General features: G+C 48.5%; 1 long non-coding RNA gene across 3 annotated transcripts; it reads right to left on the reverse strand.

Moving 5' to 3' along the window:
• Positions 1-272: 272 nt before the first annotated feature.
• LOC103167925 lies at positions 273-15,373 on the reverse strand. 3 transcript variants are annotated; one of them, XR_003759786.2, is made up of 4 exons: positions 15,264-15,373; positions 9,364-9,453; positions 3,490-3,606; positions 273-2,052 (listed from the first exon to the last, which is right to left on the reverse strand). It is a non-coding gene; the product is annotated as an uncharacterized LOC103167925 (long non-coding RNA). The 3 variants fall into 3 exon arrangements; XR_003759787.2 differs by lacking the exon at positions 9,364-9,453; XR_005660034.1 differs by lacking the exons at positions 9,364-9,453; positions 15,264-15,373 and adding an exon at positions 8,551-8,663.
• Positions 15,374-23,877: the final 8,504 nt, after the last annotated feature.

The raw sequence follows: 23,877 nt of genomic DNA on the forward strand, positions 1-23,877 counted from the left end.
TGCAGAGTGGCTGAGTGATTCACCCATGGTCACACAGTTGGTCAACGGCAGAGTTGGGATGAGAACCCAGGTCCCCTGATTCCCAGACTCATGATATTTCCACTAGGCCCCACAGTCCTCACAGTGATGCTCCAAGTTTCTTCCCCAAACAAGATGCAGATGAAGGTAGATGAATGGCACTCCTCCAGTGTCAGGGTGGGATTGGGGAAACTCCCAAGAGCCCTCCCCCCGCCCTCCCACCTCTAAAGAGCCACTTAGAAAGTATCTGGAAATTATGAACTCAACCTGGTTAAGTTTTATTGCTCTCACTGGAAAATACCTACTCCTGGTGGGGAGAATACATTTAGCTTGAATGAGACAATGCCCAACCCAGAACTACTAAAAGAAAACACAAGATTTTGAATGTTTGCTTTCAGCATTAAATTCCAATTCCTAGATCTCTACCAGAAAGGAAAGCATTTTCCATCATCACTGGCCTTGGTAACTAGTAGAATGTGAGAACACGTACTTATTCCTACTTTTTAGTGAACTCCCCTATTTATAAAGGGAAAATGGGAATATTAGACTTCAGTATCTTAAAGGAAAAATTTCAAATTTCTCATGTCTGGGAGGACACCCAGTTTGTCATTGGTTTCTGCTACCCAGGCATGGCCTTTTCCGATAGTACATTTAATCTACAAGTAGAAGACTCTCTGGGAGACCAAAAGTGTGGCATTGAGATCCAGACTAAACTGGAGATCTGCAGAAGTGTCCAACCTTCTAAAAGGCTGTGATACTTCAGCCTCCCTAAGATGTCACATCCATCTTCCAGAGGACTTTCACCCGTTACACTGAAGTGTCAAACAGCACATGACAGGTCAGGATCCCACAGTTAGGTCTTGGATTGCAATTTCTTCCACCGTCAAAACAATAACCGTCTCAATTTGATATCCCTAGGCAGATCTTGAAGGAGAATGGGTAATCACAGGATACCCGAGTGGCTGCTGCAGAGTGAACTGAAATGGAGCAAAGCAACCATTTTATATAGTGGCAATCAGAGAAGAGGTGGTCCTTCTCCTGAAAAGACTTCTGGAATATCATGATATTAAGAAAAAAGGGTCAAATACCACAGAGTTCAGCAATCTCAACCATTATATATGTGCGTGTCACCCACACCCCCACACCCCCCCATTCTTACAGGTCCATCCTCCTAACTGGTTCTAGAGTCAGCAGTCACTTCTCTCCTGTATGGCTTTTCTGATGCCCAATAAGGTCTGAGCTCCGGCTGAAGCGATCGTCACACTTATTACATTTATACGGCTTCTCTCCTCTGGGTTTTCTGATGTTGAATAAGATTTGAGTTGAGACTGAAGCTCTTTCCGCATTCCTGACATTCGTAGGGCTTCTCTCCTGAATGGAATCTCTGGTGTCGGATGAAGCTTGAGTAACGATTAAAACTTTTCCCACAGTCGCACCTGGGAGGCTTCTCTCCCGTGTAGATCATCCGATGACCGGCAAGATGAGCTCTGGACTTGAACCGTGTCCCACATCTGCTGCAATGACAAGATTTCTCTTCTGTGTGGGTGATCTGATGTTTCTGGAGTCCTGAGCTTGTTTTAAAGCTTCTTCCACACTCATCATGTGTATAGGGGCTCTCCCTGGTGTGGATTAGCCGGTGGTTTTTAAGTGATGAATTTCGGTTGAAGCTTTTCCCATATTCGTTACATAAAAATGGCTTCTCTCCCGTGTGGGCTCTCTGGTGATACTTTAGATATGACTTCTACCTGAAGCGCTTCCCCCATTCAATACATTCATGGGGATTTTCTGCTAAAGGTGGTTTCTTGATGAGGGCAGTTATCCCTGTGAATTCTCCAGGATCGGTCACCCCCCGAGAGGGCTCTCTCTGCAACTCCTCTGGAGAGATTTTCCACTGTTCTTCTGACCCGTAGGTGTCCGCTGATTCCGAACCCTGAAGAATGTTTCCGATGGCGCGTTCCAGTACCGCTCCTCTGAATTCCAATTCCTCAAGAGTTTCCTTCTGGGTAAACTCATTCTCAATTCCATGCCCCAAACCTGAGTGGACAAAAAAAAATCAAATATGATCCACTCCTTTTCCTGAAACGACATGGACGTGCAAAAGGAAATAACGATTGCCAAAAAAAATTCAAAGCAGACAGTAAATTTTAAACACTGGAGGATTCTAGTCCAGGTTTCTACCGGAACGTACAAGGAAATGCACAGGGAAGAGGCTCCTTCTTTGAATCCACGAATGCAAATTGTGGTCATAAGACGGTAAGTGAAGAAGGGGTTAAAAACTAGGAGAGGTGCCAAGATTAGCCTTACTGAGAGCTTACCTCCTCCAGGCGGCCTTCCCAGACTGAGCCCTTCCTTCCATCTGCTCCTCCTCCCCTCATCGCCCCGACTGCCTCCCTCTGCTCTACCCCCTCTCCCTCCCTCAGCACTTGAATATATCACACTTACTGTCCTATTTATTTTATTAATAATGAGAATTTATATATGGCTCTATTTATTTTGATGGTAGTGATGCCTGTCTACTTGTACCTGTTGGTTTTGTTATCATTCTCCCCCTTCTAGACTGTGAGCCTGCTGTTGGGTAGGGATTGTCTCTGTTGCTAAATTGTACTTTCCAAGCGCTTAGTACAGTGCTCTGCACAGAGTAAGTGTTCAATAAATACGACTGAATGAACGAATGAATGAATCTGATCATAGTACAGTATTTTTCTCCCTGGGCCCGATATTCTCATTAATCCCTCACCAGCGGGAGGGTTAACTTGGAAACCAGTTGTCTTGGTTCCACTGGAAAGCCAAAGAAATTCCTTAGGTTTGAGTGACACCGATTTTTAAAGCAGTCACCCTAACTATTCAAATGGAGAGAAAAATCTAATCACTCATGGAGAATAAATGAGGAAAACAATGAGTATGAAAGAACAAAGAAGCATTTGTTTAAAAAGGACCGGTGAAGTTATGCAAGGTTGTGAAAACAAGTTACCAAGGACAAGAGGAATTGGGAGGAGTCAAGAAATCTGAAATAGAAAAAAAGGAGAAGTCCAAGTTCAGAAAGCAAAAGACTCAGAAAAAGGATTTGGATTATTCCTCCAAGTTGCCCTTCTCACTGTATAGCAGCATTTCACTCTGAAGATGGAGAAACTGCCTGGCCTAGTGAAAAGAGCTCGGGGCCTAGGAGTCAGACCCGGGTCCTCATCCCAGCTTCCCCGCCTGCCTGTGTGATCCTAGGCAAGTGACTTTTCTGTGCCTCGGTTTCCTCATTTGTACGATGAGGATTTGATACTTGTCTCCTTTGGCTGTGAGCCCCATGTGGACAGGAACTGTGCAAAACCTGGTTATCTGGTACCTACCCCAGCGCCTGAGTGGAGTACTTAGCCCGTAGCATGTGCTTAACAAATTCCATAATTACTATGATTTAACGATTGGAGGCACCCCTGTCCACATCAGTAGAATGAACAGAGAAAAAGAAAAATAGGTCCTTACCCAGTGAGGCGATAGTCCTGATTTCCTCTTTGACATCCTCACAGAGATCTCTATCGGGAGGAATCCTGAGCCCTTTCTCCAGCTAGGAGAGGTACTGGGTCACTTGCTCCAAAGACCCTAAAACAACAAAAGACTCCAAGTCAACATCTTTTGTGCCAAAGCAAATCATACTTTAGGGGCCACTGGTGAAGGAGTGGGCCAATTACATTAGGATACAGAAACATTTTCTAGTAATAATAAAAAAAAATGGTCGTATTTGTTAAATGCTTACTGTGTGCTGGGGCTGATCTCCTGCCTAGATCCTGTCTCTGGCCTGGAACGCCCTCCCTCCTCAAATCCAACAATTACTTTTCCCCACTTTAAAGCCTTATTGAAGGCACATCTCCTCCAAGAGACCTTCCCTAAGCACCCCCCCCACCCCGTTTCCTCTTCTCCCATTCCCTTCTGCATCACCTTGACTTGATCCCGTTGCTTTTTCCCCTTCCAAGCCCTACAGCACTTTTGTACATATGTCATTTATTGTTTTGCACCGATGTCTGTCTCCCCACCTCTAGACCGTTAAGCTCACTGTGGCCAGGGAATGTTGTTGTATTGTACCCTCCCAAGTGCTTAGTACCATGCTCTGCACAAAGTAAGCACTCCATTAATACGATTGAATGATACAAGTCAATCAGATAGGACACAGTCCCTGTCCCACATCGGACTCACAGTCTTAATTCCCACATTCAAGATGAGGTAACTGAGGTCCAGAGAAATGAATTATTTGCCCAAGGTCATATAGCAGATAGGTTGTGGAGCCGAGATTACAGCCACGGTCCTTCTTTCTCCCAGGCCCATGCTCTATCCACTAGGCCATCCTGCTTCTCTTAAGAAAGAGACCGGAGGAGGAAAGATGGAGGGACCCACAGATGAGAAACTCCCTAATGCTGTAAAGGATGGGCCTTGTCTCTCTGGCTAAATGAGCAATTGCAGTAGTAAAGCAATGTATTGCACTCTCCCAAGCGCTTAGTACAGTGTTCTGCATACAGTAAGCGCTCAATACACACAACTGAATGGATGCAATGAAATCAGCAGCAGTACTCTCACCTCAGAATCAATCAATTGACCATTTTCATCAAGTGTTTACTGGGTGAAGAGCACTGTACTATGTGCTTGGGAGAGTACCATATAACAGAGTTGCTAGACAGGTTCCCTGCCCACAAGGAGCTTACAATCTAGGAGACAGTCATTAATGTAAATGAATTACAGCTATGTACGTAAGTGCTGTGAAGCTGAGGGAGGGGTGAACACAGGGTGCACGGGGGTCGCAGAAGGGACTGGGAGCAGAGGAAGTGAGGGCTTCATAAGGGGAAGACCACCTGGAGGAGACGGGGTGAGGTATAATAATAATGTTGGTATTTGTTAAGCGCTACGTGCACAGCACTGTTCTAAGTGCTGGGGTAGATCCAGGGTAATCAGGTTGCCCCTCGTGAGGCTCACAGCCTTAATCCCCATTTAACAGATGAGGGAACTGAGGCACAGAGATGTGAAGTGACTTGCCCACGGTCACACAGCTGACAAGCGGCAGAGCCGGGATTCGTATCAGCCACTTCGTACGGGATCAGCCACGAAGGGCTTTTCTTAGGAAGAAGCAGCAATTCTGGGGGCAGGCAGTACTGAGATAAGGAAGAGACCCACCAGGAGAGATCAGCCCTCCTATTCAACCATCAGGACCCGCGTGCTCCACGAGACCAGGGAAGACCCACTTAGGTGACCTAGCAGGCTGACTGCCCAGCTCGCTGTGGGCACAGAACATGTTGAACAACTCTGTTATATTGTACTTGCCCAAGTGCTTAGTATTTAGTACTCTCTGCACACACTACGTGCTCAATAAAAACACCGTCACCACCCTAGATCCATGCAAGGACCAAATATCTATGTCTCTGCCCAGGCTCAGCCCCAAATAATAATGTTGGTATTTGTTAAGTGCTTACTATGTGCAGAACACTATTCTAAGCGCTGGGGTAGATACAGGGTAATCAGGTCATCCCAAATAGGCACCGTGGGGTCAGAGCTGAAACAGGGGCCCAGATCTCCCTCTGAGAGACTATGGCACACATTTCTGGGGGTATCGCACATACATTAAAAGCAGTGTGGCCTAATGGATTGACCACGGACCTGAGAGTCAGAAGGACCTGGTTTCTTATCCTGCCCCCGCCACTTGTCTGTTGTGTGACCTTGGGCAAGTCACTTCACTATGCCTCAATTATGATGATGACGATGTTGGTATTTGTTAAGCGCTATGTGCAGGGCACTGTTCTAAGCGCTGGGGTAGACACAAGGGAATCAGGTTGTCCCACGTGGGGCTCACAGTCTTCATCCCCATTTTACAGATGAGGTAACTGAGGCACAGAGAAGTGAAGTGACTTGCCCACAATCACACAGCTGACAAGTGGCAGAGCTGGGATTCGACCCCATGACCTCTGACTCCAAAGCCCGTGCTCTTTCCACTGAGCCACTCTGCTTCTCATAATAATGGTGGTATTTGTTAAGCGCTTACTATGTGCAAAGCACTGTTCTAAGCGCTGGGGGGCTACAAGGTGATCAGGTTGTCCCACATGGGGCTCACAGTTTTCATCCCCATTTTACAGATGAGGGAACTGGGGCACAGAGAAGTTAAGTGACTTGGCCAAAGTCACACAGCCAAGCAGCAGAGTCGGGATTCGAACCCATGACCTCTGACTCCCAAGCCCGCGCTCTTTCCACTGAGCCACAATTACCTCATCTGGCATCTGTGGATTAATTCATTCATTCAATCGTACTTAGCCATGTACTGAGTGCTTGGAAGGTACAATGTGGCAACTAATAGAGATAATCCCTACCCAACAAAGAGCTCAAAGTCTAGAAGGGGGGAGACTGTTGAGCCCCAGGTAGGACATGAATGGTGTTCAACCTGATTAGCGCGTATCTACCCCAGGGTTTAGTACAGTGCCTGGCGCACAGAAAGCGATTAACCCATGCCATCAAAAAAAACTACACTGTGGTGCTCCTGGGCTGCTGGGACTCAGTGTTCCAACAACTCAAGGATCTAGGGTGGTGGGACTATCGATCGCATTTTTATTGAGGGTGTAGCATATGCAGAGAGTACTAAATACTAAGCACTTGGGAGAGTACAATATATCAGAGTTGTTAAAGATGTTCTCTGCCCACAGCTCCTCACACTCTGAACCCCGCTGTCGACCCCTGGCCCACGTGCTAGTGCCGTCCTGGAATGCCCTCCCTCCTCACATCCGCCAAACTTTCTTGCCCTCTTCAAAGCCCTGAGAGCTCCCCTCCTCCAGGAGGCCTTCCCAGACTGAGCCCCCCCTTTCCTTCTGCTCCTCCTCCCCATTCCTCCCTCTCCTGCCCTCTGCTCTGCCCCCTTCCCCTCAGCACTGTGCATATTTGTATATATTATTAACCTATTTATTTGTTAATGATGTGTATAACTCTATGATTCTATTTATCTTGATGTTGTTTTGCTTTGTTCTGTTTTGCTTTGCTTTCTCTCTCGTTTGGACTGTGAGCCAGTTATTGGGCAGGGATCGTCTCTATCTTTTGCCGAATTGTATATTCCAAGCGCTTAGTATAGTGCTCTGCACACAGTAAGCACTCAATAAATACGACTGAATGAATGAATGAACCCCTAACAAAGGGCAAACAATGGTAGAATGCCTGGGCTTTGGCCCAATTCATACAGTCGAGGGCTGCAAGCTGACTCGAACCCAAGATCTACGGCACACTGGGTGGTATATGCTCAACACACATCCTGACGTCAGCGAGTTCCATCACCCCCCAAGGGATCGTTATTTCTCACTGCTCTCCCGCGGCCGGGACTCAGACGCCCCTCTGATAACCGCTCAGCTGATGCCCGACTCCGGTGGTGTTCTCCCAGACCCAGTTTGATCTCTCCCCCTGGGCTACTCACTCCCCCTAAGCTCTACTGGATCCAGCTGGGCTTGTGGTGACTCTTTTGCTGCTTCGAGGCTCATACGCAGTTGGGTACAGCGCCTCTCCGGGTGGGCCGGAAAGGCACGGGAGGTTTCTTGTGAGAGAGGGTACTAGCAAAGGAGACCCCTGAGCCTACCCGAAAGAGGAATCGCAATTTCACCGCAGGTACTGAGGCACCCGGTTCCGGTTGCCTCTTGGGGTTCCTTTGCTCCCCGAGGGGGATCCTTGTCCTGGACACAAGCTGATGAGGACCAGAAAAATGCCCGAAATCAGAATTGGCTGTAGCCCAACGAGCAACCCCTGCATATCCAAGGAGTCGAATGAAGCTCAGATCTCAGCAAATGGTGACTCAGTACCAGTAATTACATACCTATCTGTAATTTATTTACTTATATTAATGTCTGCCTCCCCTTCTAGACTGTAAAATCATTGTGGGCAGGGAATGTGTCTGTTTATTGCCGTACTGTACTCCCCGAAGCACATAGTAGCACACTCTGCACACAATAAGCGCTCAATAAATACGACTGAATGAATATTTTTCCTTTTTAAGAGTGGACTATGGAAAAACACCTCATTAGCCTCTGAAGCAGTTGCCCACCTTGACTTTCTTTAATTTACTTGCCTTCGGGCAGAAGTCAAAGCCAAGAGGATGTTTCAGAAGAGTAAGAGGACGGCCGAGGAGAGTGACCGAATCCAAACTGAGCTAATGCAGTTCTGGCTCCTTTCAACTGTCCAAAAATGACCACCCCAGAGAGGGGAACTGCTTTTGATAATTACGTACCTCCTTCCTTCACTGCCAACAGGCGGGTCCTCGATGATCTACACTAATGCTACCAGCGATCCGAGGAGGGCCAAGGTCCTCGATGATCTACACTAATGCTACCAGCGATCCGAGGAGGGCCGAGGCTGAACCATGATTCTCGCCAGGAAAGAGATATTTTCCTCACCTTACGCCAGGCGTCAGCTGGGCTTCCCGAGGGCCCCTAGGCTCAGGTGTATTCCCCGGACAGGTGCCCCGGACACGGAACGCAGCCAAATGAATCAGGCGGGAGACCAATGAAACCCCGAGAGGCTTGAGAGGGGCCCAAATACCTCGCTGTGGCCCCACAATCCGGCTTCTCTTCTTAAAGCACATCACACAGTCTGTTCTTTCTCCTCACCCTAGAGAAGCAGCGTGGCTCAGTGGAAAGAGCCTGGGCTTGGGAGTCAGAGGTCATGGGTTCGAATCCCGACTCTGCCACTTGTCAGCTGTGTGACTTTGGGCAAGTCACTTCACTTCTCTGGGCCTCAGTTACCTCATCTGTAAAATGGGGATTAAAACTGTGAGCCCCACGTGGGACAACCTGATCACCCCGTATCTCCCCCAGCGCTTAGAACAGTGCTCTGCACATAGTAAGCGCTTAACAAATACCGACATTATTATTATTATCTAGATTTCCTGGTCTCCCTCTGCAAATCCTCCACCAGGGCCAATGTCTCCTCCCCATTCTCGGGCTGCCGCTCCCACACCCAGGCCTGGAGTTCCCTAGGCAGGATGGTCAGGAACTGCTCCAGCACCAGCAGCTCCAGAATCTGCTCTTTCGTGCGCCTCTCCGGCTTCAGCCACCGACGGCGGAGCTCCCGGAGCCGGCGGAGGGCCTCGTGGGGTCTGGCCGCCTCCCGGTAGGGAAACCTCCTGAACCGGAGGCGGGAGGTCTCGGAGCGAGGGTCGTCCTCCTGGAAGACAGAGGCCTCTCCCCGGGGACCCTATTTCACTTTCCTCCTCAGGGTCGCCTCCTGCTCTTCCGGACGCTGGACCGAAGGGCTCAAGGCCGCGGTCATCTTGGGGCTCAAGTGACGGCCTCTTCCCAGTGGCGTTAATGCTACTAACGCTGGTAGCATTAGTGTAGATCATCGAGGACCTACCTGTGTGGCAGTAAAGGAAGGCGTCCGACCTGAGTGCTCTTCATATCCTGCAAACCCAGATCTGTCAGCACAACTTTTTCCGCACGGGGGCTGGGGAATAGAAGGTGCAGGACACTGTAAGCGGGAAAGGCATAAAAAATCACAACTGCCTTTCCTAAAACTTGCTGAACCTCCATCTCATCTATGTTGCCACCAACCCTTCGCCCATCTCCTCCCACCCACCTCACATCCAACAGACCACCTCTCTCCCAACCTTCAAAATCTTCCTAAAATCACATCTCCAAGAGGCCTTCCCCAACTATGTCCTCTTACTGTCCCACCTTCCTGTGACACCTACACACTTGATTCTATATCTCTAAGCACTTCATAGTCACCCCACCCCCCACAGCACTCATTTACACATAAGCAGCCTGCCTTAGTGGACAGAGCACGAGTCTGGGAATCAGAAGGACCTGGACCTGGGTTCTAATTGCGGCTCTGCCACCTGTCTGACCTTGAGCAAGTCACTTCGCTTCTTTGTGCTTCAGTTACCTCCTCTGTAAAAGGAGGTTTAAGAGTGTGAGCCCCATGTAGCACAGGGATTGTGTTCCACCTGATTATTGTTTATCTTCCACAGAGCATACAACAGTGCTTGACACACAGTAGGCGCTTAATAAGTACCGTTATTATTACTATTATACTCTCCCATTTCCCTATCTGTAATTTATTTTAATGTTTGTCTCTTCCTCTACATTGTAAGCTCCTTATGAGCAGAAATCATGCCTACCGACTCTACCTCACCTCACTGATCTACTACAGCCCAGGCCACACACCTCACTCCTCTAGAGCCAGTTTACTCACATGCCCCGATCTCATTTACCTTGTCACGGACATCCTCGAACCCCTTTCCCGTCCATATATGCCAGACCTCCACTCTCCCTACTTCAAAGCAATCCTAAGGTTGCATCTCCTCCGAGTGGCCTTCCCTCTTTAAGTCCTCTTTTCCCCAGTTCCCTCTCCCTTCTGCATCATCCACGCACTTGGATCTGTGCCCAGTATTAGATCTGGACATCTGATATTCACCCCACAGCATTTATGTACAAAACCTGAAGTTATATATTATTATATATTTATATTAGTGTCTCTCCGATCCTCTGGACCGCAAGCTCATTGTGGGCAGGGAGCATGACTACCAAATCTGCTGTACTCTTCCAAGCGCTCAGCTCAGTGCTCTGCACAAAATAAGCGCTCATTAAATACTACCGATTGTTTTAAATCTGTCTGACCCTTATCCCCATTCCTTGGCCCCCAGATTCTCTGCCCACCCTTCTGTCTCTATCTGTTGCGGAACTGTACATTCCAAGTGCTTAGTACAGTGCTCTGCACATAGTAAGCGCTCAATAAACACTATTGAATGAATATTCCCAACCCCATTTATCTCTAACTGCTGCACTGTACTCTCCCGACTGCTAAATAAATACCACTGATTGATCTCTCCCTTCCCTAGGGAAGCAACATGGCGTAGTGGATAGCGCACGGGCCCGGGAGAACATTAGAACGTGGGTTCTAATCCCGGCTCTGCCACTTGTCTGCTGTATGGTCTTGGGTAGGTCACTTCACTTCTCTGGGCCTCAGTGACCTCACCTGTAAAATGGGGATTAAGACTGAGTCCCCAAAGTCACCCTTCCGCCTCTCCCCTCCCCCCCAACAACCCCCTCCCCTACTTTCCCATCCTTCCCTGCAGTATCCTCAGAGGAGATCTCCTCCCTCCTCGCAAGTGCCACCCCCTCCACCTGCGCCTCGGACCCCATTCCCTCTCACCTTCTTAAAACCATCGCCCCTGCCCTCCTCCCTTCCTTAACTTCTATTTTCAACCACTCAATCTCCAAGGGCTCCTTCCCCTCTGCCTTCAAACATGCCCACGTCTCCCCCATCCTAAAAAAACCCGCTCTTGACCCCACTTCCCCCTCCAGTTATCGTCCTATCTCCCTACTACCCTTCCTTTCCAAAATCCTAGAACGAGTCGTCTACAATCGATGCTTAGAATTCCTTAACTCCCATTCTCTCCTAGACCCCCTCCGATCTGGCTTCCGTCCCCTCCACTCTACCGAGACTGCTCTCTCTAAGGTCACCCGTGACCTCCTTCTTGCCAAATCCAATGGCTCCTACTCCATTCTGATCCTCCTTGACCTCTCTGCTGCCTTTGACACTGTCGACCATCCCCTCCTCCTCCATACCTTATCTCACCTTGGCTTCACGGACTCTGTCCTCTCCTGGTTCTCCTCTTACCTCTCTGGCCGATCATTCTCGGTCTCCTACGCTGGAGCCTCCTCCCCCTCCCATCCTTTAACTGTCAGAGTTCCTCAAGGGTCAGTTCTCGGCCCTCTTCCGTTCTCCATTTACACTCACTCCCTCGGTGAACTCATTCGCTCTCACGGCTTTGACTACCATCTCTACGCAGATGACACGCAGATCTACATCTCCGCCCCTGTCCTCTCCCCCTCCCTTCGGGCTCGCATCTCCTCCCGCCTCCGGGACGTCTCCACCTGGATGTCGGCCCGCCACCTAAAACTCAACATGAGCAAGACTGAGCTCCTCATCTTCCCTCCCAAACCCGGTCCGCTCCCAGACTTCTCCATCACCGTGGATGGCACGACCATCCTTCCCGTCCCGCAGGCCCGCAATCTCGGTGTCATCCTTGACTCGTCCCTCTCGTTCACCCCACACATCCTATCCGTTACCGAGACCTGCCGGTTTCACCTCTACGATATCGCCAAGATCCGCCCTTTCCTCTCCACCCAAACGGCTACCTTACTGTTACGGGCTCTCGTTATATCCCGGCTAGACTACCGTGTCGGCCTTCTCTCTGACCTCCCTTCCTCCTCTCTCGCCCCGCTCCGGTCTATTCTTCACTCCGCTGCCCGGCTCATCTTCCCGCAGAAACGATCTGGGCATGTCACTCTCCTTCTTAAACAACTCCAGTGGTTGCCTATCGACCTCCGCTCCAAACAAAAACTCCTCACTCTAGGCTTCGAGGCTCTCCATCACCTTGCCCCTTCCTACCTCTCCTCCCTTCTCTCTTTCCACCGCCCACCCCGCACGCTCCGCTCCTCCGCCGCCCACCTCCTCGCCGTCCCTCGGTCTCGCCTATCCCGCCGTCGACCCCCGGGTCACGTCCTCCCGCGGTCCCGGGACGCCCTCCCTCCTCACCTCCGCCAAACTGATTCTCTTTCCCTCTTCAAAACCTTACTTCAAAATCACCTCCTCCAAGAGGCGTTCCCAGACTGAGCTCCTCTTCCCCCTCTACTCCCTCTGCCATCCCCCCTTCACCTCTCCGCAGCTAAAGCCTCATTTTCCCCTTTTCCCTCTGCTCCTCCACCTCTCCCTTCCCATCCCCACGGCACTGTACTCGTCCGCTCGACTGTATATATTTTCGTTACCCTATTTATTTTGTTAATGAATTGTACATCGCCTCGATTCTATTTATTTGCCATCGGTTTTTACGAGATGCTCTTCCCCTCGACGCTGTTTAGTGCCATTGTTCTCGTCTGTCCGTCTCCCCCGATTAGACTGTAAGCCCGTCAAACGGCAGGGACTGTCTCTATCTGTTGCCGACTTGTTCATCCCAAGCGCTTAGTACAGTGCTCTGCACATAGTAAGCGCTCAATAAATACTATTGAATTGAATGAATGAATGACTGAGAGCCCTATGTGGGGCAGGGATCGTGTCCAACCTTATTAGCTTGTATCCAGCCCAGTGCTTAGTACACCACCTGGCACAGAGTAAGCGCTTAAAAAATATCATCATCATCATTATATCCTCCCGCCTCTCTGCCTGCGGCCCGCTCTACATCCTCCAGCATTTCACCTTCGTCCCCTCGCTCCAGGGTCTCCGCTTTTCCCTCCGTGCTCCCCTCCCAACACCCCACATTCCCGTTTCTCTCCCACCTTTCTTTTCTCAATCCCGGAGCTGGAATAATAATAATAATAATAATAATAGGGTATTGCCTAAGCACTTACTGAACCCTCCCTTTCCCTCTGCCCCTCCTCCCCTCCCCATTCCTCCTACTCCCTCCCTCTGCTCTTCTCCCTTCCCCTACCCACAGCACCTGTGCCTATTTGTATACATTATTTATTACTCTATTTTATTTTGTATATTTTATTTGTATTTATAAAACATATGCAAACATGTGCAAATATCTACGATTTTATTTATCTTGATGATATTGATGCCAGACTACTTGTTTTGTTTTGCTGTCTCACCCCCGTTAGACTGTGAGCCCGTCGTTGGGCAGGAATTGCCTCTATCTGTTGCCGTATTGTCCATTCCAAGCACTTAATACAGTGCTCTGCACATAGTAAGCGCTCAATAAATACGACTGAATGAAGGAATGAATAATGGGGAATAATAATAATGGTATTTGTGAAGCGCTTACTATGTGCCAAGCACTGTTCTAAACGCTGGGGTAGATACAAGGTAATCAGGTTGACCCACGTGGGGCTGACATACTTAACCTACATACTTAGAGAAGCAGCGTGGCTCAGTGGAAAGAGCACGGGCTTGGGAGTCAGAGGTTGTGGGTTCGAATCCCAGCTCTGTCACCTGTCAGCTGTGTGACTGTGGGCAAGTCACCTCACTTCTCTGGGCCTCAGTGACCTCATCTGTAAAATGGGGATTAAGACTGTGAGCCCCACGTGGGACAACCTGATTACCCTGTATCTCCCCCAGCGCTTAGACCTGCGCTCTGCACATAGTAAGTGCTTAACAAATACTAACATTATAGGAGCAGCGTGGCTCAGTGGAAAGAGCCCGGGCTTGGGAGTCAGAGGTCATGGGTTCGAATCCCGGCTCTGCCACTTGTCAGCTGTGTGACTGTGGGCAAGTCACTTCACTTCTCTGGGCCTCACTTACCTCATCTGTCAAATGGGGATTAACTGTGAGCATCAAGTGGGACAACCTGATTACCCTGCATCTACCCCAGCTTTTAGAACAGTGCTCTGCACATAGTAAGCGCTTAACAAATACCAACATTATTATTACTGTGGGCAAGCCACTTCACTTCTCTGGGCCTCAGTGACCTCATCTGTCAAATGGGGATTAACTGTGAGCCTTAAGAGGGCCACCCTGATGACCCTGTATCTCCCCCCGCGCTTAGAACAGTGCTCTACACCTAGTAAGCACTTAACAAATACCAACATTATTATTATTAATCTCCATTTTACAAATGAGGTCGGTGAGGCCCAGAGAAGTGAAGGGGCTTGACTAAGGTCACACAGCAGCGTGGCTCAGTGGAAAGAGCCCGGGCTTGGGAGTCAGAGGTCATGGGTTCAAATCCCAGCTCTGCCACTTGTCAGCTGAGTGACTGTGGGCAAGTCACTTGACTTCTCTGTGCCTCAGTTCCCTCATCTGTAAGATGGGGATTAAGACTGTGAGCCCCATGTGGGCCAACCTGATTCCCCTGTGTCTACCCCAGCGCTTAGAACAGTGCTCTGCACATAGTAAGCGCTTAACAAATACCAACATTATTATTATTACTGTGGGCAAGCCACTTCACTTCTCTGTGCCTCAGTGACCTCACCTGTCAAATGGGGATTAACTGTGAGCCTCAAGTGGGCCAACCTGATGACCCTGCATCTCCCCCAGCGCTGAGAACGGTGCTCTGCACCTAGTAAGCTTTTAAATACCAACATTATTATTATTATGAATCTCCATTTTACAGATGAGGTCGGTGAGGCCCAGAGAAGTGAAAGAGCTTGCCTAAAGTCACCCAGCAGTCGAGTGGTGGAGGGGGGATTAGAACCCAGGTCCTCTGACTCCCAAACCCCCGCTCTTGCCACTAAGCCACGCTGTTCCATCCTTTCCCCGGGAAGCCGACTCCATGGGAAACCTCCCGGCCAGGAGGGAGGAAGAAAATGTCTCACCTCCTCAGCTGCTCTCACTGCGGCCCATGGCGCCCAGGCCGAAATGGCCAAGGGGCGCGCGAAGGCGTCTGGGAATCGAGTACCTGCACGGCCACCTCTCCGGCAGGGCCCGGACTACAACTCCCAGAGTGCCCCGCGCCGCCCGGGGGGATTGTGGGAAGGGGAGGAGGGAACCGAGGCCTCTCTCTCTCCCCCCCCCCCCCCCTTTTAATACTAATAATAGGCTCAGTGGAAATGTTGGTATTTGTTGGTATTTGTTAAGCGCTTACTATGTGCAGAGCACTGTTCTAAGCGCTGGGGTAGACACAGGGGAATCAGGTTGTCCCACTTGGGGCTCACAGTCTTAATCCCCATTTTACAGATGAGGGAACTGAGGCACAGAGAAGTGAAGTGACTTGCCCACAGTCACACAGCTGACAAGTGGCAGAGCTAGGATTCGAACTCATGAGCCCTGACTCCAAAGCACGGGCTCTTTCCACTGCGCCACGCTGCAGCCCACCCTTGGGAGTCAGAGGTCATGGGTTCGAATCCCCGCTCTGCCACTTGTCAGCTGGGTGACTGTGGGCAAGTCACTTCACTGGGCCTCAGTGACCTTGTTAAAAACAGTATTCTGAGCATAGCAGCTCTTGATCTAAATGACTGCTTTTGTCTCAGGAAGTCCCCCATTTCAGGTGGGATGTATATCACATCTGCAAATTCCGGGGGACAGGAGATTGCTTCTTACCCAAAACAGATAAGGCCTGCTTGAAGAGTCTCTTTTGTCATGGAAGAAAACACACTTGTCCGAGTTCTTTTGTGATTGGCTACTTCTCCTATAAGTTGCAAATAAAGGCACAGCCAAACAGGAGAGGGGGGCCGTTGTGTCACTCGTACCTCTCTGGAGGTGAACGGGCACTCGGTCACCTTCCTCCCTTTTCTGATCTATCCAACACTGTCTCTGAGTGTTACTTTCCTTGCTTGCGTCACCACCTTGGCTTCGAATCCTCACTGCCTTTTAGTTCCATTCCCTTTTCGAGTACAACCTCGTCTGGAAAATGGGGATGAAGACTGTGAGCCCCACTGGGACAACCCGATCACCTTGTATCCCCCTCAGTGCTTAGAACGGTGCTTTGCACATAGTAAGCGCTTAACGAATACCATCATTATTATTCCTGGCGTGTGTGGTCCTGCCCTCAGGGACAGGCTGGGTTTTGCCCGCACCACTTAATAATAATAGTGGCATTGGTTAAGCGCTTACTCTGCACCAAGCACTGTCCAAACGCTGGGGAAGATCCAAGTTGATCAAGTCCCGCATGGGGCTCACAGCTTAAGTAGGAGAGGGCAGGTATTGAACCCCCATTTTGTAGCTAAGGGAAGTGAGGCACAAAGGAAGTGAAATGACTTGCCCAAGGTCACACATCAGGCAAGTGGTAGAAGAGGATTAGAACCCAAGTCCTCTGACTCCCAGGCCCGGGTTCTTTCTATTAGGCCACCCTGCTTCCCCTAGGCAAGTGTCTAGGTTGGGCTTGGCTCAGTGGAAAGAACCCAGGCTTGGGAGTTACAGGTCATGGGTTCGAATCCCAGCTCTGCCACTTGGCAGCTGTGTGACTATGGGCAAGTCACTTCACTTCTCTGTGCCTCAGTTACCTCATCTGTAAAATGGGATTGACTGTGAGCCCTTCGTGGGACAACCTGATCACCCTGTATCTACCCCAGTGCTTAGGACAGTGCTCTGCACATAGTAAGCACTTAACAAATATCAACATTATTATTATTATCTTTCAGTCATCAAGGAGGCCCCGTAATGGGAAGAGAAATCCAAGCTCAGGGCTTGGAGTTAAAGGGAAGCATTAAGAGTTGACACTTGACAACCCGCCTTTCTTCCGTGTCCCATGTGGATACCTTCCTCTCTACATTTTGGGGAACTCACTGATAATAATAATGATAATAATAACAAAGGTATTTGTTAAGTGTTTACTCTGTTTACTCTGTTAAGTGTTTACTCTGCACCAAGCACTGTTCTAAGTGCTGGTATGCATACGAAGTCATCAGGTTGTCCCAGATGGGGCTCACAGTCTTAATCCCCATTTTATAGTTGAGGTCACTGAGGCACAGAAAAGTTAAGTGGCTTGCCCAAGGTCACACAGCAGACAGGTGGCAGAGGCGGGGTTAGAACCCAGGTCCTCTGGCTCCCAAGCCTGGGCTTTTTCCCCTGTGGTGATGATTGAGTTTATTAGGCAATTAATCTGTGCCCAGAACAGCACTAAACACTAAATTTGATAACTAATCAGATCAATGGCAGACAGTTCTTTTATAACACTGGACTACGTTCTTCAAGAATCTAATGGATAGAGCGTAGTGGATAGAACGCGAGCCTGGGAATCAAAAGGACCTGGGTTCTAATCCCGCTCCTCCACTTGTCTGCTGTGGGCAAGTCACTTAACTTCTCTGGGCCTCAGTTACCGCTTCTATAAAATGGGGATTAAGTGTGAGCCCCATGTGGGACAGGGACTGTGTCCACCCTGACAATCTTGTATCTACCATTCGTTCAGTTATATTTATTGAGCACTTACTGTGTGCAGAGCACTGTAGTAAGCACTTGGGAAAGTAAAATACAACAATAAACAGACTCATTCCCAACCCTCAACCAACTTACAGTCTAGAAGGGGAGACAGACATTAATATAAATAAATAAATGACAGATATGTGCATAAGTGCTGTGCGGCTGGGAGGGGGGATAAATAAAGGCAGCAAGTCAGGCTGATGCAGAAGGGAGTGGGAGAAGAGGAAAGGAGGGCTTAGTCAGGGAGGGCCTCTTGGAGGAGATGTGCTCTCATTCAATAAGGCTTTGAAACGAGGCCGAGTAATTGTCAGATTTGAGGAGGGTGGGTGTGCCGGGTCAGAAGCAGGATGTGGGCTAGGTGTCGGCAGCGAGATGGACAAGATAGTACAGGTACCATCACAGCGCTTACTACAGTGTCCCCTCTCAGGATCACACCTGAAGAGTTCCCAGGAGAGTCAAGCAGAGGCCTATCCACTCCATTCCTAGCTTGGGCAGTGGCTAGCGAGTGGAAGGCCATCTGCTACAAATCAAAACTCACGCGTGCTGGGCAGCAACGCCACGGGAGAGAGTCGAGGGCAGAGACTCAAGTTGACTGCGGGAAGGAAGCAATCATAAACCACTTCTGGATTTTGACCAAGACATCTCTACGGAACGATCGCAGGTGGAGGTGGGGCGTTCCGGCAGAGATACGTCCATGGCGTCGCTATGGGTCTTAGTCGACGAGATGGCATAAGACAAGGCATGTGCAGGGTCTTGTACATAGTAAACACAACAAATACCGTTAAGAAAAAAACCCACATTAAGGAAAACTTGCATTATAACACTCACACCTTCTACTGGACTGTAAACTCCTTGAGGTCATGCACTGCGTCTACTATATATTCTGTACTCTCCCAATAGCTTAATGAAGTGCTCTGTGCATACTAAGTACTGGTTGATTATTTCACTAATGTCATGTCATGAGCACAAATGTTTCATCCAACGGAGCATTTTGCTCTATCGTCATCAATATCAGTGTCTGTCCTACCTTCACAACATAGCTAAAATCCACCCTTGTGTCTCCATCCAAACTGGTCCTGTGCTAATACATTCACTTATTCTAACTCACCTGGATTACTGCATCACCTTCCTTGCTGACCTCCCAGCCTCCTGTCTCTCCCCATTCCAGTCCATCCATGCTGGATTATTGTGTCAGCCTCCTCCCTGATCTCCCTTCTTCCTGTCTCTCCCCGCTCCAGTCTATTCTTCATTCCGCTGCCCGGATCATCTTCCTGCAGAAACGCTCTGGGCCTGTCACTCCCCTTCTTAAAAACCTCCAGTGGTTGCCTATCGACCTCCGCACGAAACAGAAACTTCCACTCTAGGTTTCAAGGCTCTCTATCACCTTGCCCCCTCCTACCTCTCCTCCCTTATCTCTTTCCACCGCCCATCCCGCACGCTAGGCTCCTCCGCCGCCCACCTCCTCGCCGTCCCTCGGTCTCGCCTATCCCGCCGTCGACCCCTGGGCCACGTCCTCCCGCTGTCCCGGAACTCCCTCCCCGCTCACCTCCGCCAAACTAATTCTCTTCCCCTCTTCAAAGCCCTACTGAGAGCTCACCTCCTCCAAGAGGCCTTCCCACATTGAGCTTCCCCTTTTCCCTCTGCTCCCTCTGCTGCCCCTCTACCACCCCTTCACCTCCCCTCAGCTAAGCCCCCTTTCCCCCCTTTCCCTCTGCTCCTCCCCCTCTCCCTTCCCCTCCACTCAGCACTGTGCTCGTCCGCTCAACTGTATATATTTTTTATTACCCTACTTATTTTGTTAATGAGATGTACATCCCCTTGATTCTATTTATTGCTATTTTTTTTGTCTGTCTCTCCCGATTAGACTGTGAGCCCGTCAATGGGCAGGGACTGTCTCTATCTGTTGCCAGTTTGTACATTCTAAGTGCTTAGTACAGTGCTCTGCACATAGAAAACGCTCAATAAGTACTATTGAATGAATGAATACGTCACTCTGCTGCCCAGATCATTTTTCTACAAAAATGTTCAGGACATGTTTCCCCGCTCCTCAAAAGACTCCAGTGATCAACCATCCACCTCTGCATCAGACAAAATCTCCTCACCATTGGCTTTGAAACACTCAATCACCTCACCGCTCTACTCTCCTACTACAACCCAGCCTGCACACCTGGATCCTCTAAATGCTAACCTTCTCACTGCCGACCCCTTCCCTGCATCTGACCTGGAACACCCTCCCTCCTCAAATCTGACTGACAATTACTCTGCCGTCCTTCAAAGCCTTATTGAAGGCACATCTCCAAGAGGGCTTTCCTGAGTAACCCCCCTTACTTCTCTTCCCACTCCCCTCTGCGTCACCCTGACTTGCTCCCTTTGTTCTTCCCCTCTCCACCAGCCCCACAGCACTTACGAACATATCTGTAATTTATTCATTTATATTGAATAATTTATTCAATATATTTATATTGGAAGCAGCGTGGCTCAGTGGAAAGAGCACGGGCTTGGGAGTCGGCGGTCATGGGTTCGAATCCTGACTCTGCCACTTGTCAGCTGTGTGGCTGAGGGCAAGTCACTTAACTTCTCTTTGCCTCAGTTCCCTCATCTGTAAAATGGGGATTAAGACTGTGAGCCTCTCATGGGACAATCTGATTGACCTGTGTTTACCCCAGAGCTTAGAACAGTGTTCTCTACATAGGAAGTGCTTAACAAATACCAACATTATTATTATTAATGCCTACCTCCCTGCCTCACTGTGGGCAGGGAATGGGTCTGTTTATTGTTGTATTGTACACTAAGTGAATAATAGGTGTACACTAAGCACTAAGTCACTAAGACTCAATAAATATGATTGAATGAATTGAATGATTGAATATTTGTTGAGTGCTTACTATATGCAGAGCACTGTCCCGAACTCATGGGAGAGTATAATACAACAGAGTTGGTAGACACATTCCCTGCCCAAAGTGAGCTCACTCCTCTATCCTGACAGATGCAAATTATCAGAAGAATGTTCCCTAATTTCCCAACTATTTTCTAACCAAAATGAGTAGTGAGACATTTAAGTTCTGGTCTGTCTCTACTAGATCCCCAAATCTACACCTCCAACCTTGATTTCTCAACTTTTCTACCCTTTCATATTTCTTTCTGCCTCTAAGTTGCTTACATCTGAATGATCCACTCTTGTGTGATATATCATAAACGGATTCCCCTATTATTATCTTCCTAATCTCTCATGCCACTAATTCTAGGAACTAGATCAGTGTCTCAGGCAGAGTGAGTGTTCAATAAAAAGTCGTTAGTCAGTCATCAGGTGTTTATTGAGTGCTGTCACGTCAGCTGAACTTCATATTCCACTTTTATGAGAATTCATTGATGTTAATAAATCAACCTCTAGCCATGTACAGTCTAAGTCAGAAATGTTTTGAGATAGCACCTGGTCCATTCTTAATCCTACATAGATTACTTCACACCAAAACAAAACAATGCACACATTCAGAATGCTAGCCAGACCACATGAAACACGAGTACACAGTAACGTTGACAAGATATGAGTTGTTACCCAACCTGATGTTTCATGGTGAGTTATTTCTCTTAGAGTGTGTTTGTGAGATGATCAGGACATACTCTCAAGAGGGGGCTGATTACACATTATGCAGGAGTACACTGTAAAGCTTTGGGACTCAACGGGGATCAAGGTCTTTGCCCAAGCTTGAGAAGAAGGGGACACTTGGCAATCTAAGGTAATGATCCTCAGGTGAAGAGAATTTGAGACACCAGGTGAAAGTTAGAGAGAAAAAGAAGCACGGGCATGATTTTGCAGCGAAGAGAAGCTGAAGTTCCGAGTTGTGGTGGTCCGTCAATCACATGCCAATTTCTGAAAAAAAAAATAAAGGAGATAGTTGAATGCATAAGATGAGAACAAGGTGTGGGGAGAGGAGGATGACTAGAGAAGCAGTGGAGTATATACTAAATGTTGTTAAAAGGCTAAGTAACTTCCAGCCATGAGATTTAACCCCACTAAGCTGAGCTGAAAGGAAATTCCTCACTGCTGAGCCGTTAGCCACTTAGGTATGCTCCTGGCATTCAAATGGCAAAGGAGTGGATCTCATTATCATTATTATCATTACATTTAAACATTTACTATGTGTCAAGCACTGGTCTAAGCACTGGGGTAGATGAAAGTTAATCAGGTTGAACACAATCCCTGTCCCATATGGGGCTCCTAGTAGCAGGGAAAACAGACATCTAATCCCCATTTTACAGCTGAAGGAACTGAGGCACAGAGAAGTGACTTGCCCAAGGTCACACAGCAGGCAATTGGCAGAGGCAGGATTAGAACCCAGATCCTGCAACTACCGGGTCCTTGCTCTTTCCTCTGGGTCATGCAGCTTCTCGTGGGCAGGGAACGTGTCTACCAACTGTACTTAATTCAGTGCCATAACTCAGAACTTATTTCAGTGTCAGACTCCCCCTCTAGACTGTAAGCTCCTTGTGGAAATGTATCTGATTTGTGATACTGTACTCTCCCAAACGCTTAGTACAGTGCTCTGCACATTAAAAAAAGCACTCAATAAATGCGATTGACTGCCTGACTGAATGTGTCTACCAACTCTGTTATATTGTACTCTCCCAAGCGGTTAGTACAGCCAGTGAATTGCACACAGTAAGCACTGATTGATTAATTGAAAGAGCCAGCTGAAGGAACCCTACAGTGAGGAGCTGCCCAGTCCCTCAACCCTCTGAGTACTTTGTCACAAAGCTGGGTGAGACCAAAGAAAATTTGGCTTAAAGAAGCCAAGAAACATGAGTGAGTGGGTGAATGAGCCTGAAAAATCAATCAATTGAATCCTATTTACTGAGCACTTACTGTGTTTAGAACACATTACAAAACACATGTGAGAGTACAGTATAACAGTACAATAGAATTGGTAGATACATTCCCTGCCCAAAACAAGTTTACCATCCAGACGATGAGCTTACAGTCTACAGGAGAAAGAGACAGACAGTGAGAGAGCTCTTGATTTACAAAGTTGTCTTCAGGCTACCCATTTCAGATCTGGGGAATTCCCCCAAGATTTTTTTTTTTAATGGTATCTGTTAAGCACTTACTTTGTACCGGGTACTGACCTAAGCACTGGGGTAGATACAGGCTAATCAAGTTGGACACAGTCTCCGTCCCATATGGGACTCACAGTCCTTATCCCCATTTTGTAGATGAGGGAACTGAGGCACCGAGATGTTTAGTGATTTGCCCAAGGTCACACAGCCGACAGGTGGTGGAATCGAGGTTAGAACCCAGGTCCTCTGACTCCCAGGCTCGTGCTTTATGCAGCAGGCCATGCTCCTTCTCATTACCATTACCATCACCTCTTCCAGTATTCTAGTGTTTTGATCCCTTCACTCCACTGCCTCACAGCGATGGATCCTGCTTTCTATTTCTGTCCAGACTGAGTTCTTATTTCAGGCTGATTCCACAACTCCATTGCCACTCCTCAAATCTCCTGAATCTAAATTTTACAGACGATGAAACTGAGACATCAAGACATTAAGCGACTTGCGCTAGATCATACAGCAAGCAAGTGATTGGAGCCTGGATTAGAGGAGCCCAGGAAATTTGGGATTTTTTTGTTTTTTTGTTTTGGGGGGTTGTTTTTTTTACATGAAGAACCCATTTCAATCAACCAGTGGCATTTATTGAGTGTTTACATTGTGCAAAGCATTGTACAAAGCAGTTGGGAGAGTACCATATTGTTATGTATGTATATATGTAACAATATAACGGACACATTCCCTGACCACATTTAGGGCCCAACTGAGCCGGCCAGTGTCAGTGAGGCCCATGACCAGGAAGTCAGCTGCCTTGGACTTGGTCTTTGCCAGCAGTTCTGGCCCTTTAGTTTTCAGCCCAGCAGAAAAATTGGGCACTAGAACCCAGGTCTCTTAATTCCCAGGGCTTACTCTTTCCCCTAAACCAAGAACAGTGTGAAAACCAAAAGTGAAAACCAAAGAGAACTGCAGGTTGGGGATACAGGAGGTCCTCACGGTGAGACTGACAGACGCCTGGGCTGGAAAAGA

This window comes from Ornithorhynchus anatinus, chromosome 5 (assembly GCF_004115215.2).
Source record: "Ornithorhynchus anatinus isolate Pmale09 chromosome 5, mOrnAna1.pri.v4, whole genome shotgun sequence".
In the NCBI taxonomy this organism is placed as follows: domain Eukaryota; kingdom Metazoa; phylum Chordata; class Mammalia; order Monotremata; family Ornithorhynchidae; genus Ornithorhynchus; species Ornithorhynchus anatinus.